The sequence below is a fragment of the Emydura macquarii genome, unplaced genomic scaffold, assembly GCF_026122565.2.
Source record: "Emydura macquarii macquarii isolate MOO-44397 ecotype Brisbane River unplaced genomic scaffold, CSIRO-AGI_Emac_v2 contig_2768, whole genome shotgun sequence".
NCBI lineage: Eukaryota > Metazoa > Chordata > Testudines > Chelidae > Emydura > Emydura macquarii.
In genome coordinates this window covers 39,469,044-39,478,643 of record NW_027132905.1, presented here as the reverse complement: position 1 = coordinate 39,478,643, position 9,600 = coordinate 39,469,044, and positions in this window count along the sequence as shown.

The following is a 9,600-nucleotide window of genomic DNA, read 5'->3' as shown; positions in this document are numbered from 1 at the left end:
GGCACGATATGAAGACAGTAGCTGGTCCAGCAGTGACTGCTGGATGTGCCGCTGAGATGGCGAACCACTGAAGTGGGAAGGTGGTTGGGAGTCAGGCAGAAGAGCTTCTGATGGATAAATAGATCACAATGAGCACGTTAAGCCAATCAGGGATACAAGCATGAACCGGAGCCTCAGCCTTGCTTTTTTTCTTTTAACCCATTTGTTTATCTGTAACTGTGGTGACAGGTAACAAATGACTCTACCTTTAATTTCTCATTCACTTTCGACTCCTGCTGCTGATCGGCCCATGGTGCCAGCTTCCATTGGCCACTTGTTACATTTTCAAACAAGCACCTTCATGCTTTCCCACACTCAAAAGGAGCTCCCCACAAACATGCACAAAGCCACCTCCCGATCCTCCTTCAAATTCTGCTTTTAAACCCGCCTTCGCCATGATGCTGACAAAGTACTTGACAGTGGTGAGGCCACTGCTGCTGAGACCACAGCTGGTCAGTATCGTCTCATTGTTTCCTTGTATGAACCTGTCTGTCTGTATCCTTCGGTTGACTTGTAAGTTGTTTTATACTTACATTGTGAGCTCCTCGGGGCTGTCACCATCCTTTTGGCCTGTGTTTGTACAGCACCTAGCACAAGGGGGGCCTTCTCCATCATTGAGCTCCTAGGTTCTATGGTAATATAAAGACATAACAATGAATAAAGCAACCATGACTTTTAACTCTTGATGGAACCTGTTTAAAAAAATAACCTGGCACTGATTCAGCCTAGAAAATTTTGGAAACCCTTCTGAGATAAATTTACTAATACTGGGGATCCTTTTTACCCTAATCTCTTTAAGACACATCACTGCACTATGCAAACACCTGGCTGCCAAAGGGCTGTGTTTTCTAGTTCCTGCTGCTGTGCATCTAGGAAGAGGGGCTTTGAAGTTGTTTCTGTGGATTGTACTTTTAATGTTTTGTCTGCGCACCTAGAGCCTGAGTTTGGGTGTCTTTGTGAGCATCTTAAATCAAAACAAATAATGAAACATTAAGCCGGGGTCTGCTCTGCTTCACACATGGGGACCCCCGTGGATTGGGCTGTGAGCTGCCTGGGACAGGAGCATGCCTTCCCTCTAGTTGAAAAGGGTCATGAATATCTGCGGTGCTTTGTAGATAATGCTAGGACCACGTGTAACCAAGAGCAGTCTGGTCCATAGGCTGCACTTTGCATATTTACCAGCTCCCAGGCTTCCTAACTAAGGGCATCCAGGCTAAAAGCCAGCGTCTGTTCCTAGATGTGACATGCATAGCTCCCGCTCACGCACATCTGAGTTAGCCTGGAAACTTGCTCCATCATAAGTGAAGGATTGAGGCTGCAGACTTATACGGTCCCCATTGCCGACTTATTGAGCCTCACAACTCCTGGGAGGTAAGAAAGGGCTATTAATAGCATCCCCTTTTTGCTGCTTTGGAACTGAGGCATAGAGAGACTGAGTGACCAGCCCCAGGTCACACGTGGATGGAGTTGGTGGCAGAACAGAGATCTGAGGCCTCCCAAGTCCCCAGTTAGCACCCAAACCACTAGTCCCCTGATTCCATGTGTCTGCCTCTGTTCATACGGCTCCTACTGAGTTCAATAAGAGCTACCAAGGAGCAGAACTTGTCCTTTGATATAGACCACCCTAGTTGTAAAACAATAGGGCAGGGCATGTGCTGATTATATCTCAGGTGAGGGGAATACACTTGAGAAGCAGGTACGCTCCTAAGAAACAAAGGCCCGGCTTTCATGCAAATATCCCTCAGCGATACAGCAAAACAAATGCCAGAAAATCTTTGCTCGCCAGCCAGTGCTGTTTCTTAGCGGACGAGGTTTCCATAAGATATTACTTACTCTTTAAATAGCCTTTTCTAAATCCGTATTCATTCCAGTGGGGGAAAATGTGTGTTACTTATTTATTTCCCTGCTTAAATGCCGTATGTAACAGGGTCACGTGAGCCTCCAATTCCCCTCCACAACCTATTGTCATGTGACTGCAGCAGTCCGCCATACGCAGTCGTCAATTTCTGCAATAAGCTACACACTAGCTTGTGTGCCGCACCCCGCCCCCTTGCCCACAACACATAACAATCCACCCAATTCACCAGTGAAACATCTCGAACAAATTCACGGAACACCACCATATAAAGAGGTGTGGGTTTTTCTCAGTGAATTGGGCTTCATTTTGTATACTTTCAGGATTCTGTGTTACCACATTTCAAATGCTTATTTTAACCATGTGCAAGCTGCTTATTTTGCTGTTCCTGTGCATTATTTCACATGCAGTCGTTATCGTAATTAAATTCTGTGTCCATTAAATCCTGATAAATTGCTCAGTGCTCCATTTGTCATACCCTGCGACAGCACACAGGCTGTGTTTTCTTAACACATGTTCCATGTTAACTGTTTTCATTGACTATGAATCTATAAAAATACATATGGGACAGAGGGTACATAGTACAGTCATGTCTGCCTGACTCCTTCTTATTCTAATTGGGCAGCAAAGCTATTTAATAGAGTCTGTGGAGTTTGTTTAACTACATACAGCCAGAACAATGCTCTATTCATGTTCTGAACAGAACACTAGTGATTGGACTAATATCTTTAAACTAGAAAACAAGTCTTAATTGGAACAGATGCTGCAAATACCAATGCAAATGGCCAGCTCATGTGTGATCAAAACCAGGTACAGTCCATTGATTTGTTCTTAATAGCAGCTTTCATTTTTTATTAGTGTACACAGAATTCACTAACACGATACAAAAAGTCAGTAACAATACTTTGGAAAATCACCTTGTTTAAAACAGACTCCACCAGGCATTGTTTCTGGTGAGGTGCTGTAAAGAGTTCGATCCTACTTAGCACACTTTGTTTCATGTTATGTTACGGAAATTATCTTCTGTTTTCTCCTCTGGAATTCAAATAAACCAGGTGATTTCAGTAACTAGCTGCTGACGTTATAGTTCAAAATCAGTTTAAATATTCATTTAAATTACAAATGGGGGTACAGGCCAGACTATGCTAAATATATTCCCAGTCCTGATCACACCATGTACTCTCATAGTGCGATCTCTATAGCAAGACAAAACATGCATCCACAGCTACCTACCCATTCAAATCCAGTGCAACGTTTTTGCTGTGGCAATGCCAGACATGGAAGGGGTGGAGAAGGTTCTGAAGCAGACAACTCAAAATGAAATTATTTTCTAGCTTACTTCTACTAAGCTTAACAGCAAAATTGTTATCTGACCTTCTGAAACAAATTGATATGTTTGGCTATTTCACTTGGCTGTATGAGCTCTCTTCTATAGTTTTTTCAAGCAGCAAAATGATCATAAGCCATTCAAAGCCAAGGACAAATGGGTTGCATCCATTATCCAGAAATACTTCCTCCATGCCTCCGTGTCAGCAAACATTTTGATTTCCCTAATAGCCAAAAAAGCAGGGACTGTTTAGAACTGGAGAATGTACGATCACATCCGATCTCCTGTCCAATCACACAGCATACAGGAAAAAGGCAGAAACTAGGGGTGAGATCCTAACCCTAGGCGGAAGGGCCCAAGCAACATAAAGCAGCCCCGAACACCTCATATCTGACACTGTGGAATACAACCCCCAGCTGCCTTCTGAGGACCCCCTTGCAAGCCCTGAGATAAGTAGCCTGTTGGGGGCAGAGGGAGGATGGCAAGTGTGTGGCTGCAGCACACAGCACTGCGGAAACTCCAGACAGTGCTGCAGCCTCAGAAAACTTCTGTAATAGATGGGTACTGCCTATGTTATGCCAGGGACCTTCCAGTAGCCCAGGATCAGGAGGGCGTAAAGGTAGCATAAAGCCCCACCCCTGTGGGCTATGAGTTTGGAATCTCGTCCTAAATGACTCTGAAATACTAATAACCAAATGCACAGCTACTCCACATTCACATGGTTTTTGTTTTGTTACAGATTCAAAATTAAGCCCATTGCTATGAGAAATGCTATTGCAAATGCCAATTTTCAAGTGAAATGGTCCCATTTTCTGAGTGCAAGTGGCTGGGCATTACAGAGAAAAATGGTCCATTTAGCATGTTCTCCACTTAAAAACAAGCATTTTGCTGTAAATTTTCCACAAAGTGAATTTGTGTGTGTGTGTGTGTGTGTGTGTGTGTGTGTGTGTGTGTGTGTGTGTGTGTGTGTGTGTGTGTGTGTGTGTGTGTGTGTGTGTGTGTTAGGTAAAATAGAACAAAATGAGTCAACAAAAATTGCCTAGTGAAATTACAGCCAACATTGTTAATTTCACACCGTGCTAAACAAAATCCTGCATAATCATCTACAGGGCATCCTGCTTAAAAACTCAGGGAACAAAATAATGCAGCTTCCCCCCCCACCTTTTATTTCAATCAGATGTGCTCTCTTCCCACGTCTCACTGGCTAACTCAATCCGGGACTACAGAACGCTGCTGTTTATTTTCAGACGGGGTCCAAATGGGACAGATGAAGAAAAAGCCAGAGGAAGACCCATGATAATAAAAGACAAGCGCAATCAAACGTGCTAATCACACGTTGTTATTGACATTATGAACGGTGCCAAAGGGCCACACGCGGCGGTGTGCGCTCTGGTGGCCGTATGGGTAACAGGATCAGACCCTGATTGCAGTCAAGGCAACAGGAGAAGAAATGAGTAAAATAAGGAGGGACGGGCTTGTCCGACTGGAATGCCTGTTGTAACGGTTATAGGTGCTGCTCTTACCGGTGGGGACCTTGGGCTTGCCAAACTCAGCTTTCCAAGCGCATGGGCGATAGTCAGAGGAACTCACAGAATGTTAACACACATTCCTGTGTCAAGCAGGCTCCTACGGGCATACCCCAGGGCTGAGACCCTCATGAGATGAACATCCACTGGAAGGGAAGTTGTGATGCCACAAGTCACCCACAGCTCCTCTCTGCTGGGTCCCACCTCTGGCCAGGAAGGGGATGTAACTAGAATCCCCTCGGCCATGCCCGCTGATGGGGCTTTTATGGAATGCTGGCCAGGGAGGGCAGGTAGCCAGAGCCCCTGGAGTTCACACCCCCATGACGGGGCTCCTGACTTACTGAATAAAGGATCAGAGCACCAGCCAGGGCTTCAGTGCAGGGATGCAAAGTGAAAGGAAGGAGGAGATTGCCTAGGGGCTGGCAGGAGTACTGGAAGACTAGATGAAACTGTAAAATGGATAATTGTCTTCTGAGTCTCTCTGCCCCCCCCCCTCTGCTTCCCTATGACCCTTGCCTATACTAGGAAAATGCTGACAATGGCTGGCCACGCATCGCCAGCGTTTAAAGGACTCATCTGTTCGTGTAGACAAGCCCCAACCATTTTCAGCACCTTTAGGGACAAGTTTTTTTTTGAGGCCTGGTGGAGCTTTTCCCCAGCCTGTCCTCCTTCCCTCCCCCGCCTCTCCCACACACGCAGGCAATAGACTCAGCATACAATAAGGTCAGTGTGCACGGGAGCAGGGAGTCCATTAACAAAAGCTGGCACACTGAGCCTGTGCTTTGGGTGAAGTGCTAGGATTTCAGCCGATGGGGATTGAGGGCCACATTATGTGACCGTTCGAGGAGTCTGCCTCATTCAGCTCTGATAATCAGAATGATGATATACAGCCCATTATGATTTCAGGCTGCTGACATGGCAAACAATGGCCCCTCACAGAGCCAGCAGGACGTTCCTCTACCCAGGTGTGCTCTGGGGGTCTTCCGAACAGAACAAATCTTTACTCTCCACAGCTATTGTTAGGCTACCAGCAAAGGCTTTTCAAGGGCCGGGCTCTAGCGAAAAGGGAGCCAAGTTTTATTTTGCCCCTTTGGGTCTGTTGAAAAGAGACGACATTCGAGGAGGCCCGGGGATTGACTCGATGAAAAAAAGGCTTTGCTCGCTACCTACCGCAGTAGGAGACAGGCCGGAGACAGGATTGGAAAGGCAGGGTCTGAACGGCTTCAGGAGGGGTGTTCCAAAAGGGGGCCGGATAGAATTTGGTCTCCTTAGGGAAGGCCCAAGGAGGGCCTGTCAATCATCCCAGGCTTTGTAAAGAAACCAAAAGTATTGTGCTTGGCCCACGAATCACGCCGGGATGCTGAGCCCAGTGCAAATAGAGTGAGTCAGGCATTTGCAATTTAAACAACAATTGGCGTGGGCTGGACAGTTCTCTTGCACTATAGTTATTCCGGCATTTTTATTTCCTCACGAAGGGAATGAAGGTGCAGTTTGTGTCAGCTGTTATCAGTGGCCAGACAAGAAGGCTGGGGTTATTTGGGAGGTTGGGGTGCGGGGGAATTAAACCTACAATTTTTTGTATATTTTCATATTTTTAAGGCCAGAGCTCTGGAGTGATGGTTCTGAAAAAGTATTGTGAGTCAGGGCTGGTCGACCCACAAACTTGTAGCAAAATAATAAAAGGTGTGCCTGGAAATTGTGCTGTAAGGGCTAGAGGCCGGGGACCAGCCAACCCTAGTTACTGAAGAGGAATACCTGAGAGAGAGAGAGAGAGCAGGTGATTCCATTATAAGAGCTACAAGACACTGCAGAGAGTGAGAGAGGCTTCCGCAGGGAGAGCTTCTGGCCCAGGAGTCTTTGGAAGTCAGAACTAAAACGCTGAGCTCCAGCCAGACAGGTGATTGAGTTGGGACCCAGCTCTGGGAAGCGGGCGGGGGGGGGGGACGGGGGACGGGGACGACTCTGTATCTAAGGGGAGAGAGCGACACTGTCCTGGGGCTGGGACCTGGAGGGCCAGAGTGTGTGAGGACTAAAATAGGACCCCAGGAGGGGAATGTTTGGAACAGCCTTCAGACTGGGTGTGGGGAATGTCACAGCGTACTCCCCACCTTTCTGGTCCAGTAAGGGCACCCACTCTAACTACCCAGCTGTTGCCTCTCTTGGATGGAAACACCTGTCTCTCTCCCTTCTGACCAAGGTATTTCCAGGCTGGACAGTTGTCTGCCTGCACCATGATCTTCCCAGCAAAGGGCGGGCTGCCTTGGCATCTTCAGAGATGGTTAATGCGTGTGGTTGCCACAGTTGATCTACCGCACTGCTCTTTCCAAGCAAGCACATTTTATTCTTAAGGCAAAAGTGCTACAGAGAAAACATATTAAACACAATAAAATCACCTACGCATATGCTAAGAAGCTTCCCAGAGATCACCCCAACTCCAGAAAGGGCTCTGGCAGGTGGGCAGTCCTTCCCACCCCATCCAGGGGTTTTCCTCTGGCTTCCAATTCATAACACCCTTTGCTCAGAACAAGCACACAGTCTTATGGGGCCTCCATAGGGCAAAAGCCTTCCAGTTCTTCCCTAAGGACCGGGGCTGTCCATGAACCAGCGGTCATGCCTGTTTGCTGGATCAGAAGGAAGGCCATGGGGTCAGTTTACCACCAAGTTATTTAATCCAATAATCCTTTCTTTGTTGGCTGGTCCCTGGAGAATCCAGTTTGAACTAGTTGATGTGGACTGTTGGTGAGGAGGGTGGAGTCTGACTTTGACTAATATTCCCCACTGCTCTCAGTTCTTGGAGGAGCTGTGTTTTTACCCTTCCCATGGACATGCATACAATCCCTCGAAAACCCTTAAACAATTGCATTTTAATATCATGGACCCCAAAGATATTAAACTTAATTCAGTAAGGTTTATCCAGGAGACTGCCCTACTTGTCACATGGAGTTTTCTTAAGAAGCCCCTTGAGGGGGAACTGAGGCAGACTGCCTGTATTGTGATCTGGGCAATGCGGGGGCACATGGGAGGTGCCCAGTCTGGTGACAGAAATTGATTTAGTTATTTGGGTGCCTGTCTCTGGCTTGACGCTCTCATTTTGGAACAAAAGTGGCGAAAGTGAGCAAGCGTTATGAACTTTATCACTGTTATTCCAGAATAAGAGTGTCCACACACAGACAGCACCCAAAACATTAAACTGGTTTAAAGAAATTGATATAATTCAATTGGTGCAAATGCATGTGTGTGTAGAGCAGGCCTAAATAACATTATTCCAAGGCTCTGAAATAAACAATGCTTTTGAAAAGGTGTGGTGAACTTTGTTACTGTTTAAGCTGTCCAGGAGGGCTGACATGCTCTACTGCAGCGTTCCCTGCAATTACAGGAGGTCTCAGAGCTGATTGCAGGGTCAGGGCTGATGTTGGTGATGTTGATCCCAAACAGTGTGCGGGATATGTCCAGTGATAAGAGCGCTAGCCTAAGATTGGGGAGACCTGTGGGCACGTCCCTTCTCCTCCACAGACTTCCTATGTGACTGTGCGCAAGTCATTCGGCTTCTGTGAGCCTCAATCCCCCAACTGAAAAATAGGGATTGTCTCACTGCCCTGCCCCACAGGGATGTGGTGAGGATAACTACATTAAAGGCGATGAGGGGCTTGGATTCCTCAGTGACGGGGGCTGTCTAAGTACCTTAAATAGAAGCAAACACTGATGCCCACCCCATCACTGAACTCACTTCTTATTCAGTGAATTTTGTGCTAGTGAAACAACACCAGAGGTGCTGTTCTATAGTTAAAAGACTCCATACACCATGGTCAATGACCCGAGCTTCCCCACTGTTTTTCTCAGTCCTACCTAGGAGGGATGACTTCTAAGTGCAAGAACAAAGTGCATTCAATATTGACCTCTCTGCTTAGCCTACCAGCAGAAATTAATAAGTATGGGCCTGATCCAAAGTGCAGTAGAAAGACCTCCTTTGAATTCAGTGGATTTTGGGTCAGTAACAACTGAAGTGGTGGTATTTCTTTTTAGCCATTTGGATTCCTGTGCACTTGATCTGTGTGCAACTTGGCACATTTGGTTCACAGAGGGTCAAGCAAACATTTTTCTTGGTTTAGGGCTGCACAATTTCTTACCCACCTGAGTTTTGCTTTGAGTTTTAGGCTCGAATTAACCCCAAACCCACCAGCAAAGCTCAGTCGAAGCCAGCAGTCCCTTGGTTACAACATAACCCCATGAATTTTCCATGGGTTTGACATACAACCTCATGTCACTCCTAGGTTCCATCAAAGCTGGGCCAAAGCTTGCTAGAAAAGTTCAGCAAAGCGGAATGTGACTCAAGTTTGCAGCTAAACCTGAAAACAGCTGAACTTTGCGTGGGTTTTAGCTTTCATCAAGAACATTTCCTACAACTCTTCTGTCTACGCGGATCTTCACTGTGACCAACCAACCAAACTCATATAATAACCATTTCAAAACCCAAATGAAAGCATCAAAAATACTGAGGGGTGGGGGGGAGCAGAGCCAGGGGAAATGCTAGGAATTTAGCCAATGGAAAGTATGGTCACTCCTGCAGGAAGCGTGATCTATTTGCTGAATTGCTGAATTAATGAAATCCCACCAGTGAAGTTCATTTCACACAGTGCTGAAAGAAACCCAGATTTCTTACGCTTGGTGGTTGCACTCGGATCCCAGATGGGTGGATAATAAAGTTATAAATGATTTACTGCCATACAGTATATATTATGGGGGTTTTACAGAGATCAAATCACATAGTGAGCAAAAAATCCTCTCTATTGTTGAGGCTACGCTGGGGCTGTTGCTGGCAATAGCCCATTAATGGCATGTGGAGGAGTTTGCTT